Genomic DNA, 23,681 nt, shown 5'->3' with positions numbered 1-23,681 from the left:
CGCCTGATTCAGGAGCAGAAAAGCAAGCCTGGCCTGAGGGCAGCCCCCAGCTGGGCCTGATCCAGGAGCAGGAAAGCAAGCCTGGCCTGAGGGAAGCCCCCAGCTGGGCCTGCTCCCCGGTCACCATGGAGATCCAGAAGTAGGAGAGCAAGCCCGGCCTTTGGGCAGCTCCAAGCTGGGCCTGCTCCCTGGTTGCCATGGAGACCTGGGAGCGGGTAAGCCCTGCCTGTAGGCAGCCCCCAGCTGGGCCTGCTCCCTGGTCACCATGGCGATCCGGGAGCAGGAAAGCCCAGCTTGCAAGCAGCACCCCCATCCTGGCCATAGCTCAAGGGAGAGTACAACATGCAGTGACAGCCAGGAGCCTGAGAGATCAACACAGAGGGGCTCCTGCTCCAAGCCTCCATGGTGTGGCTGGGGGCAGGCCCCTAGAAGACACACACACAGACACACACAGTGCCTGCTCTGAGCCTCCAGTGTGGCTGGGGGCAGACCCCCAGTGGGGACACACACACACACACACACGGCAACTGCTTCGAGCCTACGTGGCATGGCTGGGGGCAGACCCTAACAGACAGACACACACACACACACCCACTCCCCCACACACACACGACGCCTGCTCCAAGCCTCTGCTGCCAGACTGTGGCCATCAGTAGGACATCCACTGAGGGCTCCCAGACTGTGAGAGGGGCAGGCTGGGCTGAGGCAACCCCACCCCTGGTGCACGAAATTCGTGCACCGGGCCTCTAGTATATGTATAATAAACTTGCTTAATTAGACCTGCTTTCTGATATAGCTAAACTTTTTTCCAGCCCAGTGAAGCACCCCAATTTCTCTTTCAGGTAATTGTCAACAACACAGCAGTAAATATCAACATGAAGCAGATTATTATTGTAGATCCTGCAGGGAGAACAAAGGGTAAAATACTTAACTGCAGCCATGTTTGACTATATTCTGCACAGGAGAAAACCTGAAGTCATGTTCAAGGTCCACTATTTCTTACTTCTTTTCAGTTGGGTCAATTTCTAAGCTTTCCAAATCTCCATTTTCTGGCTAATGAAAATAGGATTCTACTGAGTCTCCTATATACCTACTCCAGGACTTCTATGAGGATCAAATGAGATGAGGCATGGGAAAATGCTTCACAGACATTTGGTTAAAGTGTAAAATGTTTCCACCTGGCTATAAAGCAAGTTGTGTTCCTGAGCTGAAGAAACTGCAAGGAGGCTAGTCATTACTAGGGAGAGGAAGCTGGGCATTACTACGTGACATCATTACCCAGACAGACACTTAGCATATTAGCTTTTTATATATATACTAGAGGCCTGGTGCATGACATTCGTGCACTGGGGGGGGTGTCCCTCAGCCCAGCCTGCACCCTCTCCCATGTGGGACATTCATCTTACAATCTGGGACTGCTGGCTCCTAACCGCTTGCCTGCCTGCCTGCCTGATTGTCCCTAACTACTTCTGCCTGCCAACCTGATCACCCCCTAACCGCTGGATGAAGGATAAATGATTGACACCTAACTGCTTCCCTGGCAGCCCAATTGCCCCCAACTGCCTTCCCCTGCTGGCCTGATGGCCCCCAACTGCCCTCCCCTGCCAGCCTAGTCACCCTAGTGGAGAGCAGCAGCCGGGACCCACCCTCCGGCAGGGCTGAGGGAACTCCAGCGGCAGGTGTGCGGAAAGCCACCGGACCTCCCGCCCCTCCGTGGGGCTGTGGGGCCATCGGACCTCCCGCCCCTCCACAGGGCTGTGGGAACTGCTCCAGCAGGAGCATTGAGCAGCCGGCCCTGCCCCCGCTGTGTGCGCCACCATCTTGTGATGGTGATACAGCATGAGGGTTAATTTGCATATTACCTCTTTATTATATAGGATATATATGGCGATAAATAAGTACTTATCAATAATAACCTTAAATATAAATGAATTAAATGCTCCAATCAAAAGACATAGGGTAGCTAATGGAAAAAAAATATGACCCATATATATGTTATTTACAAGAGACCCACCTCCAAACAAAAGATTCATACAGATTGAAAGTGAAGGGATGGAAAAGAATTACCAAAGCAAATGGAAATGAAAAAAAATAAGTGGGGGTAGCAATACTGATATCTTATAAAATAGACCTCAAAAATGAAGGCCATGCCATAACTGGTTTGGCTCAGTGGATAGAGCGTGGCCTGTGGACTGAGGGGTCCCAGGTTCGATTCCGGTCAAGGGCATGTGCCTTGGTTGAGGGCACACCCCCAGTGGCGGGTGTGTGTGTGTGTGCAGGAGGCAGCTGATTGATGTTTCTCTCTCATCGGTGTTGCTGACTCTCTATCCCTCTCCCTTCCTCTCTGTAAAAATTCAATTAAAATATATTAAAAAAAATGAAGGCCATCACAAGAGACAATGAAGGTCGCTAAATAATAGAAAGGGATCGATCAACCGGAGGATATAACCCTGGTAGACATATATGCACCCAATATAGGAGCACCTAAAAATATTAAACACCAGCTGGAGGACTTCAAGGGAAAGATTGACAGCAAACAGTTATAGTAGGGGACTTTAACACCACGCTGAATTCACTTGATACATCTTCCAGACCAAAAAAAAAAAAAAAAAATCAATAAGGAAACAGTTACTCTACATGAAACACTATATCAGATGGATTTAATTGACATTTACAAAACATTTTATCCCAAAGCAGCAGAATATACATTCTTCTTAAGTGCATATGGAACATTGTCAAAGATAGACAACATACTAGGACACAAAACAAATTGTTACAAGTTCAAGAAGATTGAAATTACATCAAGCATCTTCTCAGATCACAATAGCATAAAACTAGAAATCAACTACATAAAAAACCTAAAACATTCAGACACATGGAGGCTAAATAGTATGGTATTAAACAATGAATGAGTTACCAATGACATCAAGGAGGAAATAAAAAACTTCCTGGAAACAAATGAAAATTTACACACAACAACCCCAAATCTATGTGACACAGCAAAAGCAGTCAGGAGAGAGAAGTTCATAGCATTACCTGAAGAAACAAGAAAAATCTCAAATAAACAATCTAACCCCACAATTAAAAAAATTTGGAAGAGAACAACTAGAATAGCCCAGAGTAAGTAGAAGGAAGGAAATAAAGATCAGAGTGGAAATAAAGGACATACAGACTAATAAAATCAACACAAAAGATCAATGAAACCAAGAGCTGCTTCTTCAAAAAGAAAAACAAGATTGATGACCATTTTGCCAGACTAAAGAGGACCCAAATAAAATCAGAAATGAAAGAGGTGAAATAGTAACTGACACCACAGAAATATAAAATGTTGTAAGAAAATACTATGAACATCTCTATGCCAACAAACTTGCAACCTGGATTAAATAGACTAATTCCTGGAAACATGCAATCTTCTAAAACTCAATCAAGAGGAATCAGAAAATATGAATAGACCAATAACAATTAATGAAATTGAAACAGTAATTAAAAAACTCCCAAAAGTGCTGGACCAGATGGATTTACAGGAGAATTTTACCAAACATTCAAAGAAAAACTAACACCTTTCTTCCTCAAACTATTCAAAAAGATTCAAGAGGAGGGGAGACTTCCAAGCTCTTTTTATAAGGTCAGTGTTATCATTATCCTAATTCCAAAACCACATAAAGGCACTACAATGAAAGAAAATTACAAGCCAATATCCCTGATGAATATAGATGCTAAAATCCTCAACAAAATATTAGCAAATCAGATCCAGCAATACATTAAAAAGATCACACACCATCACTAAGTGGGATTTATTCCAGGGATGCAAGGTTGGTACAATATTAACATCCAGAAATCAATGGCATTTGAAAGTCAATAAATGTGATACATCATATAAACAAAATGAAGGATAAAAATCACATGATCATATCAATGGACGCAGAAAAAGCATTTTAGTAGGGATTGCATTGATTCCGTAGATTGCTTTGAGCAGCATGGACATTTTAATGATGTTGACTCTTCCAATCCATGAACATGGTATGCGCTTCCCCTTGTTTGTATCTCCGTCTGTTTCTTTTTTCAACGCCCTATAGTTTTCTGAGCACAGGCCTTTCACCTCCTTGGTTATGTTTATTCCTAATATATGTTTTTGTTTCAATGGTAAATGGGATTATTTTTTAGTTTCTCTTTCTGAGCGTTCATTATTGGTGTATAAAAGTACCATTGATTTCTGGATGTTAATTTTGTATCCTGCTACTTTACTAAATGTATTTAATAAATCTGGAAGGTTTTTGGTGGAGTCTTTGGTTTTTTTTTTTTTTTTTTGATATATAATACCATGTCATCTACAAATAATGAGAGTTTTACTTCCTGCTTTCTAATTTAGATGCCTTTTATTTTTTCTTCTTGTCTGATTGCTCTGGCTAGAACTTCCAGTACTATGTTGAATAAGAGTGGTGAAAGTGGACCTCCTTGTCTTGTTTCTGATCTTAAGGGAAATGCTTTTAGCTTTTGCCCATTGAATATGGTGTTGGCTGTAGGTTTGTTATATATGGCCTTTATCATGTTTAGATATGTTCCCTCTGAGAGTTTTTATCAAAAATGGGTGCTGGCCCAACTGGTGTGGCTCATTGGTTGAGCACCGACCCATGAACCAAGAGGTCACCAGATCAATTACTGGTCACGGCACATGCCCAGGTTGGAGGTTCAATCTCCATTTGGGCATGCAGGAGGCAGCCAATCCATGTTTCCCTCTCATCGATGTTTCTATCTCTCTATCCCTCTCCCTTCTTCTCTCTCTAAAATCAATAAAAACACATATTTTTTAAAATGGGTGTTGGAGGGTGTGATACCTTTAGAGCTGGAGAAGGTTCCCCAGAAGTCTGAACTGTGCCCTTATTGCTTACCATTACCTGGTGACTACTCTTGAAAGAGCACAAAGATTGGTGAACAATCAGCAGGACGGGTCAAAAGTGGATGACAGAACGGCTAGCAGGCATTCTGCTATCAGTTGTCTGTGGAAGGGCAAGACTGGGGTTTGAACGAGTTCTTGGCAGTGGAATAGAGAGAAGTGTTCAGATTTTACAGAAATTTAGAAGATCAAGTTTAGAGAAATAATATCCTTGAATATGGCTGCCAACGGGAAGGCAGACCACAAGATAGTGTGAGAGGGAAAGGACAAAAGGAGAGCATGTGGACCTACGGGGAGTGTATATTTGTGGGTTAGGGACAGCTATACTCCAAGGGACTGTTGGGGACTGCTGGACCGGGGTCCACTGACCAGGCAACCTCCACTGCTGCTGAAATTTCTCCTGGAGTGACCATATCTGCCATGGAGACGGCACCATTTTGAAGGGGAGAGTGGCTATCATCAGAAGCCTATACAGCCCGGGTCTCTATAACCACAACACCCAGAAACCAGCTGAGAACCCAGGAACTCCAGATCTCTAGCAGCACGAATACGTGGACTCGGATGAGCTCTGCACCTTCTCATGGAAAGGTCAGATTTTGCCTAGGGAAAGGAGAGAGAGAGAGAGAGAGGAGAGAGAGAGAGAGAGAGAGAGAGAGAGAGAGAGAGAGAGAGAGAGAGAGAGAGAGAGATGCATAACCAGACACTGGGAGAAGAGAGATCATGGGGAGACAAAGAAACAGCCCACATATGAAAGAAAAGGAAGCATCACCAGAAAAGGAAGTAAATGAAATGGAGGTAGGCAATATGTCAGAGAAAAAATTCAGAGAAATGGTCACAAGGTTCCTGAAAAGAATGGAAGACAAATTCAACAATATGTGTAAAAACCAAGAGGAAATGAGAAAGAACCAAGAAGAAATGAAAAATGACATTGCTGCTTGCTATAAGGAACTCAATAGAAAGCATCAACAGTAGACTAGAAGAAGCAGAGGACAGCATCAGTGAGCTAGAAGATGAGGTAGGAAAAATACTGAAGCAGAGCAGCATCTAGAAAAAAACTTAAAAAACAGGAGGAGAGCCTAAGGGAACTTTGGGACAACAGAAAACGAAACAACATCCACATAATAGGCGTTCCAGAAGGAGAGGAAACTGAGCAAGGAATAGAAAACCTGTTTAAAGAAATAATGACAGAAAGCTTCCCTGATATAGGGAAGAAAAAACTCACACAAATCCAAGAAGCTCACAGAGACCCAAACAAAATGAACCCCAAAAGACCAATGCCAAGGCACATTATAATTAAATTGGCAAACACCAACGACAAAGTAAGAATCTTAAAAGTGGCCAGAGAGAGACAGAAAGGTACCTACAAATGATCCTCCATTAGACTGGCGACTGATTTTTTTTAACAGAAACATATCAGGCCACAGGGAATGGAATGAAATATACAAAGTCATGCACAGGAAGGGTCTGAGTCCAAGAATACTGTACCCAGCAAGGCTATCAATCAAAATTGAGGGTCAAATCAGGAGCTTCAAAGACAAAAAAGGACTAAGGGAGTTTATTACCGCCAAACCAGCAATGCAAGAAATGCTAAAGGGTCTGCTGTAAAAAGAAGAAATAGGAAGAGAAGAAGGAGCACAGGCGCAAAGAATAAAAATGGCAACAAACAAGTACTTATTAATAATAACTTTAAATGTAAATGGATTAAATGCACCAATCAAAAGACATAGGGTAGCTGAGTGGATAAGAAAACATGACCCACATATCTGCTGTCTAGAGGAAACCCATCTCAGAAAAAAAAGACTCACACAGACTGATGGTGAAGGGATAGAAAAGGTTTTTCAGGCAAATGGAAATGAAAAAAAAAAAAAGCTGGGGTAGCAATACTTATATCTGACAAGTTAGATCTCAAAGTGAAGGACATAACAAGAGATAAGGAGGGCTACTTCATAATAATAAAGGGAGCAATCTAACAATAAGAATACAGGAGCACCCAAATACATAAAAAACTTCTGGAGATATTGACAGCAATACAGTCCTAGTAAGGGACTTTAATACCCAACTATCACCATTGGACAAATCCTCTAAACAAAAAATCAGCAAAGAAACAGCAATCCTAAAAGGCTCACTAGATCAGATGGAATTAATTGACATCTTCAGAACATTTCACCTCAAAGCCACAGAATATACATTCTTCTCAAGTGCACATGGGTCATTTTCAAAGATAGACCATATATTGGGTCACAAGCAGTCTCTTCAAATTCAAGAAGATAGAAATCATACCAAGCATCTTCTCAGATCACAATGGCATAAAACTAGAAATCAACTACAATAAAAACAATAAAAAATCAAACACCCGGAGGCTAATAGCACGCTATTAAATAATGACTGGGTTACCAGAGATATCAAAGAAGAAATAAAAAGTATCATGGCAACAAACGACAATGAAAACACAACCATCCAAAAATCTATGGGACACAGTGAAAGCAGTCTTGAGAGGGAAGTTCATAGCTCTACAAGCCTACCTCAAAAAACAAGAAACAATGGTAATAAATTGCCATTTATTGCTCTCGAAGAGTTAGAGAGCAACAACAAAAGCCCAGTGTAAGCAGAAGGAAGGAAATAATAAAAGATCAGAGTGGAGATAAATAAAATAGAGACCAAAAAAACAATACAAAAGATCAACAAAACCAAGAGCTGATTCTTTGAAAGGATAAACAAGACTGATGAACCTCTAGCCAGGCTCACCAAGAAGCAAAGAGAGAGGACCCAAATAAACAAAATCAGAAATGAAAGAGGTGAAATAACAACTGATTCCACAAAATACAAACGATTATGAAAAAATACTATGAACAACTCTATTCCAACAAAAGGACAACCTAGACTAAATGGACATATTCTTAGAAAAATATAAGTGCCTAAAACTCAACCTAGAAGAATAAAAAACCTGAAGAGGCCGATAACTACTGAAGAAATTGAAACAGCGATCAAAAATCTTCCAGCAAACAAAAGCCCTGGTCTGCATGGCTTTACAGGGGAGTTCTACCAAGCATTCAAAGAAGAACTAAAGCCAATCTTCCTCAGAGTATTCCAAAAAATTCAAGAGGAAGGAACACTTCCAAGCTCTTTCTATGAAGCCAGCATCACCCTAATTCCAAAACCAGATAAAGACACCACAAAGAAAGAGAACTACAGGCCAATATCCTTGATGAACATTGATGCTAAAATCCTCAGCAAAATCCTAGCAAATCGGATTCAGCAATACATCAGAAAGATCATACACCATGACCAAGTGGAATTCATCCCAGGGATGTAAGGATGGTACAATATCCGCAAATCAATAAATGTGATACATCATATAAACAAATTGAAAGACAAAAATTACATAATCATATCAATTGATGCAGAAAAAGCATTTGACAAAATCCAACACCCTTTCTTGATAAAAACTCTCAGCAAAGTGGGAATAGAGGGGCCATACCTCAACATAATAAAAGCCTTATACGACAAACCTACAGCCAACATCATACTCAATGGGAAAAAACTAAAACCATTTCCCCTGAGAAAGGAACAAGACAAGGATGCCTACTCTCACCACTCCTGTTAGACATAGTACTAGAGGTACTAGCCATAGTGATCAGACAAGAAGAAGAAATAAAAGGCATCCAAATTGGAAAAGAAGAAGTAAAACTATCCTTATTTGCAGATGACATGATATTATACATAAAAAACCCTAAAGACTCCATCAAAAAACTACTAGACCTAATAAATGAAGTTGGCAATGTAGCAGGATACAAAATTAACACCCAAAAATCTATGGCCTTTTTATACACCAATAGTGAACTCACAGAAAGAGAAATGAAAAAAACAATCCTATTTACCATTACACCAAAAAAATTAAGTTACCTAGGAATAAACTTAAGCAAGGACCTAAAAGTCCTTTACTCGAAAACTATAGGACATTGATAAAAGAGATAGAGGAAGATATAAACAAATGGAAGAACACCCCATGTTCATGGATTGGTAGAATCAACATCATTAAAATGTCCATACTACTGAAAGAATGTATAGATTCAATGCAATACCTATTAAAATACCAATGGCATATTTCAAAGATCTAGAACAAACTCTCCAAAAATTCATCTGGAATAAAAAAAGACCCCAAATAGCCACAGCTATCCTGAGAAAGAAGAACAAAGTTGGAGGATCACAATACCAGACATCAAACTATATTACCAAGCCACGGTTCTCAAAACTGCCTGGTACTGGCACAAGAACAGACATATAGATCAATGGAACAGAATAGAGAAGACAGAAATTGACCCAAACCATTATACTCAATTAATATTTGACAAAGAAGGCAAGAGCATACAATGGAGTCAAAACAGCCTCTTTAATAAATGGTGCTGGGAAATTTGGTCAGATACATGCAAAAAAATGAAACTAGATCACCAACTTACACCATACACAAAAACAAACTCAAAATGGCTAAAGGACTTGAATGTAAAATGGGAAACCACAAAAATCCTACAAGACTCCATAGGCAGCAAAATTTCAGACATATGTCATAGCAATATCTTTACAGACACAGATCCTAGGGCAAGAGAGACTAAGGAAAAAATAAACAAATGGGACTACCTCAAAATAAAAAGCTTCTGCACAGCAAAAGAAACCATCAAAAAAACAAGAAAGCCCACTGCATGGGAGAACATATTTGCCAATGTTATCTCCGGTAAGGGTTTAATCTCCAACATTTACAGGGAACTCATACAACTTAACAAAAGGAAGATAAACAATCCAATCAAAAAATGGCCAAAGGACCTAAGTAGACACTTTTCAAAAGAGGACATTCAGAAAGTCAAAAAACACATGAAAACACGCTCAAAGTCACTAATCATCTGAGAGATGCAAATCAAAACAACAATGAGGTATCATCTCACACCTGTCAGAATGGCTATCATCAACAAATCAACAAACAAGAAGTGCTGGAGAGGATGTGGAGAAAAAGGAACCCTCCTTCACTGCTGGTGGGAATGCAGACTAGTGCAGCCACTATGGAAGACAGTATGGAGCTTCCTCAAAAAACTAAAAATGGAACTCCTATTTGACCCAGTAATACCGCTTCTAGGAATATATCCCAAGAAAACAGAAACACCAATCAGAAAGGATATATGCACCCCTTTGTTCACAGCAGCACAACTTACCATAGCTAAGATCTGGAAACAGCCTAAATGCCCATCAGCAGATGAATGGATTAGAAAACTATGATACATCTACACGATGGAATACTATGCTGCTATAAAAAAGAAGGAATTCTTAGCATTTGCAGCAGCATGGATGGAACTGGAGAGCATTATGCTAAGTGATATAAGCCAGCCGGAGAAAGAAAAATATCACATGATCTCACTCATTTATGGATAATAAAGACCATTATAAACTGATGAACAAAAATAGATACAGAGGCAGAGCAGCATCGAACAGACTGTCAAACTACAGTGTCAAGGCTGGGGAGTGTTGGGGCGAGTAAGAGATCAATTAAAGGACTTACATGCATGCATATAAGCACAACCAATGGACACAAGACACTGGGGGAGTGGGGTGAGGGCCTGTGCTGGGGGGTAGGGGAGGCCCGGGGAAGGTCAATGGGGAAAAAAGGAGACATATATGTACTACTATTTGTAATACTTTAAACAAGAAAAAAAATGGGTGTTGGATTTTGTCCAATGCATCTATTGATATGATCATGTGATTTTTATCCTTCATTTTGTTTATGTGATATATCACATTTATTGACTTGCAAATATTGTACCAGCCTTACATCCTTGGAATAAATCCCACTTGGTGGTGGTGTATGATCTTTTTTTTTTTAAAAAAATACATTTTATTGATTTTTTACAGAGAGGAAGGGAGAGGGATAGAGAGTTAGAAACATTGATCAGAGAGAAACATCGATGAGGTGCCTCCTACACACCCCCCACTGGAATGAGCCCGCAACCAAGGTACATGCCCTTGACCGGACCCTTCAGGCGTCCGCAGGCCGACGCTCTATCCACTGAGCCAAACCGGTCAGGCCTATGATCTCTTTAATGTAATGCTGGATCTGATTTGCTAATATTTTTTTGAGGATTTTAACATCTATATTCATCAGGGATATTGGTCTGTAATTTTCTTCCTCTGTAGTGTCTTTATCTGGTTTTGGAATTAGGATAATGCTGGAATCACATAGTTTACAGATCTAGAAAAACAGAACGGAGAGCCCAGAAATTGACCCATGCCATTATGGTCAACTAATATTTGACAAAGGAGGTAAGAGCATGCAATGGAGTCAAGACAGTCTCTTCAATAAATGGTGTCAGGAAAATTGGACAGATACATGCAAAAAAAAAAAAAAAGAAAGAAATTGGATCACCAACTTACACCACACACAAGAATAAACTCCAAATGGATAAGAGACTTAAATGTAAGTCACAAAACCACAAAATCCTAGGAGAAAACATAGGCAGTAAAATCTCAGCATCTTACGTAGCAGAATTTCACCGATACATCTCCCAGGGCAAGAGAAACAAAGGAAAAAAATAAACAAACCACATCCAACTAAAAAGCTTCTGCACAGAAACCATCAACAAAATGGAAAGGGAGCCCACCGTATGGGAGAACATATTTGCCAAGGATACGTCTGGTGAGGGGTTGATTTCCAAACTGTGTAAGGAACTCTTACAACTTAATGGAAGGGAGACAAACAATCCAATTTAAAAATGAGCAAAGGACCTGAGTAGACACCTCTCCAGAGGGAACATGCGAATGGCCAAGAGACAGATGAAAAAATGCCCCAAGTCACACTGACCATCAGAGAGATGCAAATTACAATGATAATGACATTCCACCTCACACCTGCAGGAATGGCTACCATCAACAGTGAATGCACCAGCCGGACAACAAATCAAAGTTTCTCTCCCAAATCAATTACAAAACATCTAATGGGGCTTGCCCTCCAGGCGTGAACTTGCTTGGGCCCATGGCTTCCCTTTCCCTTCCGCCCCTCTCCTCCCTCTGGGGTGGGAATGCCGGCCCTGGGGCCTTCCTGCCTGCAGCCCGAGTCTGCGCCACAGCCCTGCAGCTGGGGAGCCCCTGGTCCCAGGATCCCTCACTCTTGTGACTCCCCTGCCTGGTTTCGCTGAGATTTGGGGCTGAGAGGGGATGGTGGATGGGTTAGGCCTCTGGGGGGTGTTGGGATGGGGTATTCTGCGTGTGAGAAAGATGTGACTTTGGGGAGCCAGAGGGTGGACTGCTGTGGCTTGAGTGTGTCCCCCAATTTATATCCTGATGTCCTGCCCGCTGGTACCGCAGAAGGCACCTTCGTTAGGATGATGGCGGGTGTGATCAGTGCGTTAAGGTGAGGGTGCCCTGGATTGGGCTGGGCCCCCATCCAGTGTGACTGCGGGTTTATGAGAAGGGGATTTGGGGACAGATACACACGCAGGACGTGCGGTGGAGGCACAGAGCGCGCCAAGGCCGCAGAGGGGGGGAGGGCCAGCCACAGGGGACACCCGCCTCCGCCTCCATCTGACCCCACCGCCCGGCAGGAGGCGCGTCTGTGGTCCAAGCCGTCGGGCCAGTGCTGCTTTCCCAGGCAGCCTTCGGACACTCACGGTGCTGTCCTGTGGGCCAGCCCAAGCGCGTAAGAGCTGCCAGCAGTGCTGCGTGACCTCGCGCTGCCTGGGCCCTGCTGGAGCCCCTGCGCCCACGGGCTGGGCCCGGACGGGATCCACTTCATGGAAACGAAGCCGGAGCCTGGAAGCTGTCAGACTTGCCCTGGGACCCGTGTCCTTTTCCAGTTCTGCTGGGGACAGTCACCCCGCAGGCCCAGGCTAACGCTCAGGCCTGGACACCCCGCGTCGGCGGCCGCCCTGCGAGCCCAGGCGGTGCCTCCGCTCCTGGAAGTGCCTCCTCCCAGAGCCGGGCTCAGGGGCTCCTGCCCTGGCCCCTTCCGGGACCCTGGCCCTCCTGGGTCTGCCCTGCCTGCCCCCGGGCGGCCTCTGCTCAGGCCCTGGCCACCACAGCGGGCCTGGATGCTGCATGGCCCGTGGCCGCCCGGCTGTGCGCCCCTGGCCCTGTGAGCCCCTGACACCTGCCCCACGTCCCCTGTGCATGGCTCCTGCCTCCTGCCTCCTGGCACCTCACGCCCTGCCCTGGCTCCTGGCCCGGCTGCCACCTGCCTTGTTTTGGCCCCGGAGTGGATGGCGCCTCCCCCTTCTGTCCTGCCTCGTGGTCAGGCATGCTCTAGACTGGTCACCGGGTCCCACAGACACACCCCAGACACTCGGCGAGGTTGGGACAGACGGAGTAACTGGGCTTTCCAGGAACGGCGATAGGCAGTGAGGCGCGTCGGGTGGGTGCCCCGGGAGAGGCCCTGCTGACCACGGGAAGGTGGTGCTGGGGAGCACAGGCCTGCGACCCCCCAGCTCAGCCTCGTCCTTCAGGCTGATCTGCCCCTACCCCAGGCCTGGGCAGAGGACATCCCCCTTTCCCACGCGCCCCCTGTCAGAATGAGGGTCATGCAACAGGCGGGTGTGGTTTGGGGTGAAATAAGCCAGTCAATGAAAGAAAAATACCAGGTGGTCTCACTCATTTATGGATAATAAAGACCATTATAAACTGATGAACAAAAATAGATACAGAGGCAGAGCAGCCTCGAACAGACTGTCAAACTACAGTGGCAAGGTCGGGGACGGTGGGGGGCGGGAGGTAAGAGATCAGCCGAAGGACTTGTATGCATGCATGTAAGCACAACCAATGGACGCAAGACACTGGGGGAAGGTCAAGGGGGGCAAGGAGACATATGTAATACTCTTTGTCATACTTTAAGCAATAAAACAAAATTAAAAACAAACAAACAAAAAAACCATCCACGAGGACGCAGTGTCACAAGAGAACATACATGTTTATTTCAAGGCGACAGGGCACACACTGCGCAGCGACCCCGGCCGAGCGCTCGGCTGCGGGCGGCCAGGGAAGCGGCTTCCTCGCGCTGGAAGCTGGAGGCGGCTCAGGGGGTTTATGTACAAGGGCCCAGAGGCAGGCCGGCCGGGGTGCAAGGCGGCGGGCTCCCCCTCCTTATGTCCACGCTCCTGCCTGGCGGGTCACTTCACCTGCGGACGACAGAGGCAGCGTGAGGCACGGCTCGGGATGGGCCTGGGTGCCCCTGACCCCGGCCCTCCAGCCCGCCCACTCACCTTGAACAGGGTGACTGTCGTGCTGTAGAAGAGGCTGAGCAGGAACAGGACGATGAAGGTGGAGGCCATGGTGTTGAGGTTCTCGAAGCCCTCCTCATCGGCGCTCACCTCCCCCCCTGCAGGGACACAACACGGGGCTCAGTGCTGCACCCCAAAACCCCCTCCCAGGCCACCCATCCTCCCGCTGCCCAGGGTCCTGGCGGTGCTGCCCCCAGGAGGGCAGGGCAGGGGGGAGGCTGGGGGCGGCAGCAGAAGCAGAGGGCAGCAGGCAGGGGCCCTGAAGCGCTCAGGCTGTGCCTCTAGCGGGGAGGTCCGAGCCTGGCGCAAGCTGGGTCCCACAGCCGCTGGGAGGCGGGCAGAGGCCCCTGTCCTGAGGGACCTGGGTGCAGGTTGGTGACAGCAGCTCACAGACACAGGGGTGGGCACAGTAGGGCTGGGATGGGGGGACCCAGTGGAGTGCATTCAGGGTCTTGGGTTCCCCCAGAGGGGGTACGACCAGGGACACTTGGGGTGATGAAGCTGGGAGTGGGGCCTCCTATCCCCTGTGGTTGAAGGTGGCAGTCGGGGCAGGCACAGGTCTGGGCCTGAGGGACCATACTTGCTGCCTCAGTGGGAGTCTCATTCTCTCCTTCTTGGAGTGGAGGGCGAGTGTGGGAGCCGTGGGGGGCCCTGGCTGGCTTGTCTGCCCCACTAGGAATCATATCTCTGGGACCAAGGGGTCTGACAGACACCCTAGGCTCCGGGCAGAGTGAGGCTTTGCTGGACAGACAGACACATACAATGGGGTCTGGAGCCTCAACACAGATGGGCCTTTGAGGCAGCATCTGGAGCCCAAGACCCCAAAGGGCGAGGAACATGGGTGTCTAGGGGGTGACCCAGGGGGCAGTGCCTTCCCCTGGGCCCCTGTGCCCCCCACTCCCTGCTGCAGGTGGTCTCTTTCCCCACCAGGTGTGTCCAGGGCCAGGTGTCTGTGGGGCAGAGCCCGCCGATCAGCCTCCCTGCCTCCCGGACACACCGACTACTTCTGTTCACAGGTGGGCGCAGGTCCTGCTGCTTCATCAACAGCCTGGACAGGGCCGGGGTGGCCCCGAGGAGCTGCAGCCCGCCCGCCAGGTGGCCCCCTGAGCCCCTGCCCAGGGCCTGGGATGGTGCCCTGGTCAGAGTCCGGGCTGGGCTGGCCCCTGGGTGCACCTCCAAGGGGAGACAGAGGACAAGCAGTCTGGGCAGGAAGCCCTGCAGCAGGCGCGGTGCAGAGGCAGGCGTGTGCAAAGGCACCGAGTGACCAGGGTGCACAGGCTGGACATCCGTGTGTGTATGTGTCCGTGCACATATGCATGTGTGTCTGCATGTGCATGTGCCTGTGCAAATGTGTTCTTGTGTCAGTGTACACCTGTGCACCCGTGACTCATCCGTGTGTGTGAGTGCCCATGTGAGAATGTGACTGTGTGTGCATGTGTATATGAATGTGCATTAACTGTGTCTGTGTGCATGCATGTGCAAGTATCTCTGTGTGCATGTGTCTATGCCTCTTCATGTGTGTATGTGTACATGTGCCAGTGTGCCCATGTCCATTGCACATGTGTCTCTACATCCATGTGCATTTGTGCTTCTGTGTGTATGTGTCCATGTATGTGCATGTGTGTATGAGTGTGCACGTGTCTGTGTGCATGAATGTGTAGGTATTTGTGTGTCTGTATCCATGTCTTTGCATGTCTCCATGTTCCCACATCCACTGCATGTGTCTCTTTGTTCATATTCATGTGTGTATATCCATGCATGTGTGCCTGTGTGCTTCTTTGTGCATATGCTCATATCTTTGCATGTGTCTCTGTGCATACATGTATGTGACACTGTGAACACACCCGCACATATGTACACGTGTGCATATATGTACCCATGTGCCTATGTCTTTGCACACCTGTGCACATGCACATGTGTTTGTTTGCCTATGTTCACAATATGTGTGTCTGTGTCCATGCCCATGTGTGTGCATGTCTCTGTGTGTGCCTGTGTCCAGGTGCCTGTGTGCCTTTGTGTGTGTCCATATCTGGGCATGTGTCTGTGTGCATGCATGCATGTGTGCACATGTGTTGTGTGCCAATGTCCACAGCATATGTACCTGAGTCCGTGTGTGCATATCTATGTCTGTGTGCATGCATGCATGTGTCTCTGTGTGTGCATGTGTGCATGTGTGTTGTACACCCATGTCCTGTGAGCCCATAGCAGCAGCGGAGAGGCGGGGAGCATTGGCACTGTCTGCTGTGAGCACTCTGTAGGGGCTCAGGGCTTTGAGCGGCGAGTGGGATACCAGTGGGTGAGGCAGGGGTGGGGGCAGCACAGCCGTGGCCCCAGCAGGCAAGAGCATTGCTCACTCAGGATCAGCATCTTTTGAACGGATCTTTTTATTTCTAGTTTTTATAGAATGCAACACCCCACCCGTTGACACAGTCAGTTTGCATACATGCACACACAGCGACAGGTCAGCCAGAGGCTCCGGACCGCCCTTGCGGGGCAGCCTGGGGTCAGTGGCAGGTGCTGGCCACGTCAGACATGACCAGGGACACGTTGTACAGGGTGGGTTTACCGGTGGACTTGTCCACGGTCCTCTCGGTCACCGAGTATGGCAGGGCCTCGTGGGCCACGACGCAGGTGTAGGTCTCCCCGGCGCTCCAGTCCTCCTCACTCACAGTCAGGATGCTGTGGACGAAGTACAAGCCGGGGGCCTGGGGCTCGGGCACTGGGGCGCTGGTCACATACATGTCGGAGGACACGGGCTGCCCTCTCTGCAGCCACTGCACAAACACGTCTGGGGGCGAGAAGCCCTTCACCAGGCAGGTGACCGAGGCCGACTCCCGCAGGCTCAGCTGCTCCCGGCTGGGCGGCTGCACGTACACCGCGGGCATGTGCTTGACGATATCTGTGGGAAGAGGGGCAGGGTGAGCTCAGGTAAGGGGCAGAAAGTAGAGGGCATGTGTGTCTGTGTGTCTTAGTGTACGAATGTGCAGGTATCTGTGTGTCCGTGTGCATATGTCCATGTGCACGCGTCTCTCTGTCCATGTCCATGTGTGCATGTCTATGCGTGTGGGCCTGTGTCCATGTGCATGTTGCATGTCTGTGCATGTGGGCCTGTGTCCATGTGCATGTGTGCCTCTGCTCCCAGGCCTGCCATGGGGTCCAGGCCCTGGATGCCGTGTGTGGGAGGGTCTGGGTGGCGGGAAGGGCAGGGCAGGCCTACCCTTGGTCTTGAAGATGGTGTGCTTCAGCGGCGAGGGCAGGTCCGTGTGGGTCACCGTGCAGGTGAACTTCTCGCCCGACTCCCAGTCCTCCACGCACACCGTGGCCTTGCCTATGGCACTGAAGGTGGCGTTGGGGTGGCTCTCAGAGATGTTGACATGGGTTTTCACCTCCTCATCCTTCTGGCGGGTCCAGGTGATGCTCAGGCTGTCATAGGTGGCCAGGTCCGTGACCAGGCAGGACAGAGTGGCCTCCTTGGTGAGGAACATGCTGGCGAAGGTCGGGGGGATGGTGAAGACTCGGATGGTGGATGAACCTGGGACAGGAGAGGGGGTGGAATCAGGACAAGGGGTCGACTTGGCCGAGCCTCTCCTGGGCCCTGGGGTCCTGCCGGAGGGGACACCGGGCCCTGCCCGACAAGTGGCCCCTAGCGGTCCTGCGGGGCCCCCTCCCCGCCCCTGGCCTCTCTGGGAAGCCAAGGCTCGGGGAGCTGCCGGCCTCGTCGGGGGCAGGGTCTGCCGACCCGAGTGGACACCTGCGTGTTGGGGTCTCCGCCCTGGGCCTTCGGGGCAGGACCACTCACTGGGGCCGCACATGGACGACACGTTCTTCTGGTAGATCAGCTCCTGGTGCGCCACTTGGCAGGTGAACACGCTCTGGCTGAGCCAGTCGCTCTCGGTGATGGTCAACGTGCTGGTGACCCTGTAGGTCACAGGGCTGGCTTTGCGCTCGACCTCTGGGCTGCCCGTGACGAAGCCGGAGTTCAGCTGCTTCCCCTCCTTCAGCCAGGACACCGCGATCTTCTTGGGGCTGAAGCCCGTGGCCTGGCAGATGAGCGTGGACGTGCGGGGGCCGGGGCCGGTGAAGGAGTCGCGGGGAGGGATGAAGACGTTCACGTGGGGGGGCAGCGGCTCGCCGCCAGCTGCAGGGAGGGGACAGCATCAGCCTGGCCGCCCGCCCCCCTCGCCCGCCCGTCCGCCAGGGGGGAGGCCCCGCTCACCTTGGAGGGGCACTTGCACTACTTTTTCGTTGTTGGAGTGTGTGACCTTGCATGTCACGAACTCGTCCGTGCCCTGGAGGATGTCGGCGCTGGGCAGGAGCAGCTGCGAGCTGGCCGTGTACTTGCCCCCCCACAGGGTCGGTGGGAAGCTCTGGATGTCCTGGTTGCTGATGGCGCTGGCGTTCTTAAATTTCCAGGAGAAGGTGACGGGGCTGGGCAGGAAGTCCTTGGCCAGGCAGCCCATGGCCACCAGGCGCTCATCGGACAGGGAGTTCTCACAGGAGACGAGGGGGAAGACGTTGGGGGCAGACACGCTCTCTGAGGACCCGAGCGGGACAAAAGAGAAAGGGGGGTGAGAGGATGACTTCCCAGACGTGGCTGGCCAGGGGTCGGGCCCCGTCGCCCCTGAGTTGCCCCTGTGGGGCAGGCAGCGTGGCAGGCCGGAGCACTGGCCAAGGCTCGGGTCTGGGGAGACTGCCACGGCCCCCACCCGCAGGAGCCGGCTCTGAGCCTGGGGGCATGAGAGCAACTCTTGCTGGAGCGGCAGGTCTGGCCCTTCTTCCCCCGGCAGCGCTGTCCCCAGATGCAGGAGCCCGTGCACCCAGCTCCCGGCTCACAAGGCCCAGGCCCAGTCCAGGGCCGCCTTCCCTCTCAGCACTGCAGCTGTGCTCAGCCCCAGCACCCGGGAGCCCTGGGCAGCGGCCAGCGAGAGAGGGGCCCCTGCGAGCCCAGCCCTCACTGCCGCGGCTTGCCACATGGAGCCCAGAGCTGGGTGCCTTGAGTCCAAAGGACAGTTGTGTGATGGGGGAGTGAATACAGACTCAACTAGACACTAGCTAAGCTCACCCAGCTCAGCTCACCCAGCTCAGCTCCCCCAGCTCCCCGGCTCAGCTCACCCCACCCAGCTCAGCCCAGCCCAGCTCAACCAGCTCACCCAGCTCAGCTCACCCAGCTCACCCAGCTCAGCTCACCCAGTTCAGCTCACCCAGCTCACCCGGATCACCCAGCTCAGCTCACCCAGCTCACCCAGCCCAGTCCAGCTCACCCAGCTCAGCTCACCCAGCTCACCCAGCTCAGCTCACCCAGCTCAGCCCAGCTCAGCTCACCCAGCTCAGCTCAGCCCAGCTCAGCTCACCCAGCTCACCCAGCCCAGCCCAGTTCACCCAGCTCAGCTCAGCCCAGCTCAGATCAGCTCAGCTCAGCCCAGCTAAGCTCAGCCCAGCTCAGTTCCCCCAGCTCAGCCCAGCCCAGCTCACCCAGTTCAGCTCAACCCAGCTCAGCTCAGCTCACCCAGCTCAGCTCAGCCCAGCTCAGATCAGCTCAGCTCAGCCCAGCTCAGCTCACCCAGCCCAGCTCAGCCCAGCTAAGCTCAGCCCAGCTCAGTTCCCCCAGCTCAGCCCAGCCCAGCTCACCCAGTTCAGCTCAACCCAGCTCAGCTCACCTAGCTCAGCTCACCCAGCCCAGCTCACCTCGCCCAGTTCAGCTCAACCCAGCTCAGGCCAGCTCATCTGGCTCAGCTCAGCTCACCCAGCTCAGCTCAGCTCAGCCCAGCTCAGCTCAGCTCAGCCCAGCTCAGCTCAGCCCAGCTCACCCGGCTCAGCTCAGCTCACCCAGCTCAGCCCAGCTCAGCCCAGCTCACCCGGCTCAGCTCAGCTCACCCAGCTCAGCTCAGCTCAGCTCAGCTCAGCCCAGCTCACCCGGCTCAGCTCAGCTCACCCAGCTCAGCTCAGCTCAGCTCAGCTCAGCCCAGCCCAGCTCAGCTCAGCTCAGCCCAGCTCACCCGGCTCAGCTCAGCTCACCCAGCTCAGCCCAGCTCAGCCCAGCTCACCCGGCTCAGCTCAGCTCACCCAGCTCAGCTCAGCTCAGCCCAGCTCACCCGGCTCAGCTCAGCTCACCCAGCTCAGCTCAGCTCAGCTTAGCTCACCCGGCTCAGCTCAGCTCACCCAGCTCAGCTCAGCTCAGCTTAGCTCACCCAGCTCAGCTTAGCTCACCCAGCTCAGCCCAGCTCAGCCCAGCTCACCCGGCTCAGCTCAGCTCACCCGGCTCAGCTCAGCTCACCCGGCTCAGCCCAGCTCACCCGGCTCAGCTCAGCTCACCCGGCTCAGCTTAGCTCACCCGGCTCAGCTCAGCTCACCTGGCTCAGCCCAGCTCAGCCCAGCTCACCCGGCTCAGCTCAGCTCACCCGGCTCAGCTCAGACCAGCTCAGCTCAGCCCAGCTCAGCTCAGCCCAGCTCAGCCCAGCTCACCCGGCTCGGCTCAACTCAGCCCAGCCCAGGTCAGCCCAGCTCAGCTCAGTTCACCCAGCTCAGCTCAGCTCAGCCCAGCTCAGCCCAGCTCAGCTCACCCAGCCCAGCTCAGCCCAGCTCAGCCCAGCTCAGCTCACCCAGCTCAGCTCAGCTCAGCTCAGCTCACCCAGCTCACCCAGCTCAGCTCACCCAGCCCAGCTCACCCGGCTCAGCTCAGCTCACCCAGCTCAGTTCAGCTCAGCTCACCCAGCCCAGCTCACCCAGCTCAGCTCACCCAGCCCAGCTCACCCAGCTCAGCTCACCCAACCCAGCTCACCCAGCTCAGCTCAGCTCAGCTCACCCAGCTCAGCCCAGCTCAGCTCACCCGGCTCAGCTCACCCAGCCCAGCCCAGCTCACCCGGCTCAGCTCACCCAGCCCAGCTCAGCTCAGCCCAGCCCAGCTCAGCTCAGCTTAGCCCAGCTCAGCTCAGCCCAGCCCAGCCCAGCTCAGCTCACCCAGCCCAGCCCAGCTCAGCTCACCCAGCCCAGCTCAGCTCACCCAGCCCAGCTCAGCTCACCCAGCCCAGCCCAGCTCAGCTCACCCGATTCAGCTCACCCAGCCCAGCCCAGCTCACCCGGCTCAGCTCACCCAGCCCAGCTCAGCTCACCCAGCTCAGCTCAGCTCACCCAGCCCAGCTCAGCTCACCCAGCCCAGCTCAGCTCAGCCCAGCCCAGCTCAGCTCAGCTTAGCCCAGCTCAGCTCAGCCCAGCCCAGCCCAGCTCAGCTCACCCAGCCCAGCTCAGCTCAGCCCAGCCCAGCTCAGCTCAGCTTAGCCCAGCTCAGCTCACCCAGCCCAGCTCAGCTCACCCAGCCCAGCTCACCCAGCTCAGCCCAGCTCACCCAGCCCAGCTCACCCAGCTCAGCTCACCCAGCCCAGCTCAGCTCACCCAGCTCAGCTCAGCTCACCCAGCCCAGCTCAGCTCACCCAGCCCAGCTCACCCAGCTCAGCTCACCCAGCCCAGCTCACCCAGCTCAGCTCAGCTCACCCAGCCCAGCTCAGCTCACCCAGCCCAGCTCACCCAGCTCAGCTCAGCTCACCCAGCTCACGCAGCTCAGCTCACCCAGCTCAGCTTAGCCCAGCTCAGCCCAGCCCAGCTCAGCCGGCTCAGCTCAGAAAGCTCAATTCAAACTGGTTCAGCTCAGCTCAGCTCAGGCCGCCCGGAGCAGCCCAGTGCAGCCCTGCTTAGCCCGTGGTTCTGGTCAGAAAGGCTCAGACCACCCGACCTGCTCACCTCAGCTGAAGCATCTCGCCCCGGAGTTCTGTGCCGCTGGGCTCAGCCCAGGTCAGTTCCTTCCCGGGGCCTCTTCCTGCCTTTCGCCCCTGATACACCTGCTCCCACCCGGGCCCTGCTCCGGCTGGCGTTCGGCCCCAAGCAGTGCCAGTCACTGCCCCCCAGCAGCCTGGTGAAAGCACCCCGCCCGCTTGAAGTCAGTAAACAGCGGTGGGGCTCGGGGAGCACTGGATCTGGAGAGTGGCTCCCCGCCACGTGCCCCACGGTCAGCCTCTGCCTTTAACCACGTTCCCGCCAGAGAAAAGTCATCACTTAAAATGGCCAGGAAATGCATTTTTCTCATCTCGCCACCTAAACCCTGCTCTGTAGCACAAGGTTGGCCACTTTCTAATGCGCAACAATGACCTCAAGACCGAAGCTGTGCTCACAACTTAGGGAAAGACAAGGTGCGGGCTTGTCCGAGCCACACCGTCCGCAGCCGGGTAGCCACGGAGCAGCACTGGCCACTTTTCCCTGGAAGGTTCTCTGGGGAGAGGTCACTGGGAGGCACCCACACAGGGCAGCTCGAGGGGCCACACACAGGCTCTCCGCCTCCACTGGGCGCCAGTGTCCAGGATCCCCCCTCAGGTGGAGGCAAAGCTGTCACACCCTGTGGCCCAGGGGCTGGCAGCGGCAGCCACTCGCATGTCGGGGGGTGGGGGGGGGAGAAGGGGGGACGGGAGGAGGGGAGGCCTTTGTCCTGCAGCAGTTCCTCCACCTCCACTCCTCACTCACTCGGGACTAGGATTTGGACTCGGTCACTGGGGACTCAGGAGAGCGGCCGGCTGGCGGCGGAAGCCGGGGCTGCACCTCCTGGCCCGGGGCTCGGCCGCTCTCAGACCCTCCACTTTCACGGGAGCAAGTTCAAGTCGCACGAGGCCTTGCCACGCGCCCGGCCCCTTCCTGCCAGGAGACCCGACGCCTTCCTCTTAGTGCACTGACTACCAGGCTTGCTGAGCCCACACGGTTCACCCGCAGTCTGTCCTCAGGGGCACACTTGGAAGTTGGTCTGGAAGCAAAGGCCCCTTTACCAGAAATCGCCAAGTGCCCCTTCCTCACGGAGAGAAAACACTAACTTAAAGAAACAGGACAGTCCCTGTGAACCCGGCGGCGGGGGGCGGGGGGCGCGGTGAGGGACCACTGGCAGGGCCAGCGGGTTAAAAATAGGCACATGGGCCCCGGCGAACGGCCCTGGGGCGGTTTCATGTCTCACACATGTTACTTTGAAAATGAATATAAATGAGAAGCCGGTAAGCGAAGTCCGAGAAGCGAAACCCAGATGCTGAAAGAGGAACTCCCGGTTCCCGCGCCTCCGCCTTATCTCAGAGCCCAGCCGCCAGGTGTTGTTTTGCTCCAGCGACACGTTTAGATTTGTGGGCAAAACCCCCGAAACCACATCTCAGCACCAGAAGCTATAAATGTGTCAACCGTGTTTCCTTGCCTCCGAAAATAGACTCTGGCCGGCCCGCTTCCGGCCGCCGGCTGCAGGTGCGCGGCCCCAGCCACCGCCGCCACCGGCTCTGCTCCGTCCGAACAGCCCTCAGCTCAGTGAAAAATCATTTATCTTTGTCAAAACTCAGCCCTGACCCTTCCTCTCTGTAAAAAAATCAATAAAATATATTTTAAAAAATTAAGAAAACAAACAGGAGGCAGCAGATCGATGTTTCTCTCTCATTGATGTTTCTAACTCTCTATCCCTCTCCCTTCCTCTCTGTAAAAAAATCAATAAAATATATTTTAAAAAATTAAGAAAACAAACAGGAGGC

The 23,681-nt window shown here is 51.6% G+C and overlaps 1 protein-coding gene and 1 gene segment (V, D, J or C); both read right to left on the bottom strand.

Annotated features, from left to right (window-relative positions):
- The window catches only part of LOC308526227 (immunoglobulin alpha-2 heavy chain-like), a 175,055-nt gene that overhangs the window by 66,734 nt on the left and 84,640 nt on the right, over nt 1-23,681 (bottom strand). The gene's annotated exons all lie outside the window — the stretch shown is intronic.
- Nucleotides 13,503-23,681, bottom strand: part of LOC308526237 (immunoglobulin heavy constant mu-like) — a 54,284-nt gene continuing 44,105 nt past the window's right edge. Inside the window, exons 3-8 of the C gene segment in view lie at nt 18,359-18,676; nt 17,942-18,280; nt 17,360-17,674; nt 16,709-17,041; nt 14,125-14,240; nt 13,503-14,040 (exon numbers count right to left, since the gene is read on the bottom strand).

The sequence above is a fragment of the Myotis nattereri genome (genome assembly GCF_964212035.1).
Source record: "Myotis nattereri genome assembly, chromosome: 1".
Lineage (NCBI taxonomy): Eukaryota > Metazoa > Chordata > Mammalia > Chiroptera > Vespertilionidae > Myotis > Myotis nattereri.
Note: the sequence above shows the minus strand (reverse complement) of the source record. Positions and strands in the feature narration are given on the sequence as shown.